The following is a 728-nucleotide window of genomic DNA, read 5'->3' as shown; positions in this document are numbered from 1 at the left end:
TCCCAGGAGACAGGCATGCAGATCTCTGAGTTCAAGGTCAATCTACAGAGCAAGATCCAGGACAGCCAAGTTTAGGTAGAGAAGGAGTTGACAAAGAGTAAGCTAGTGATAATGTAACAGAAAATTGGGCCATGTTCCAGCCCCAGCAAGCAGTAGAACACGGCAGTTTCGGCCATGTGGCTCTGGCTTTAGAATCAAGAACAGAAGGGACTATTGGGGCAATTGATGCTGGTTAGTTGGAGCTAAGAAATTAGTGATTTAGAAGAGACCAGCATCATTGTGATGAAATTTTCTGGGAAGTTTTTCGAGACAGGGTTTCTCTCTGTGTAGCCCTGGCTGTCCTGAAACTCATTCTAGACCAGGCTGGCCTCGAACTCAAGAGATCCACCTGCTTCTGCCTCCCAAGTGCTGGGATTAAAGGTGTGCGACACCACTGCCTGGCTGGGAAGTATTTTCTGAGAGCACAAAGAAGCTGTGTTCCAGAGATAGGCAAGGTTGTACCTTGTGCTGTAGCTGTATTTAGTAATGTGTAAGTATCCCAGGTGGTACTGGTTTTGAAGGCATGAAGGGATCATGAAGAGCAGCTGAAGCTTGGCACTGTGAGAGGCCAGGGACAGACACTGGTGAAGGTGCAGCCTCAGTTGTAGTTGATGGCCCGGGACTGAAGGGGTCATGCAAAGGAGTTGAGGTTTGGCACCAGGAAGAGAGCCTATGAGAGGCTATTGGTG

The sequence above is a fragment of the Mus caroli genome, chromosome 16 (genome assembly GCF_900094665.2).
Source record: "Mus caroli chromosome 16, CAROLI_EIJ_v1.1, whole genome shotgun sequence".
Taxonomy (NCBI): Eukaryota; Metazoa; Chordata; class Mammalia; order Rodentia; family Muridae; genus Mus; species Mus caroli.
The sequence above is the reverse complement of the archived record's forward strand: the minus strand, read 5'-3'. Positions refer to the sequence as shown.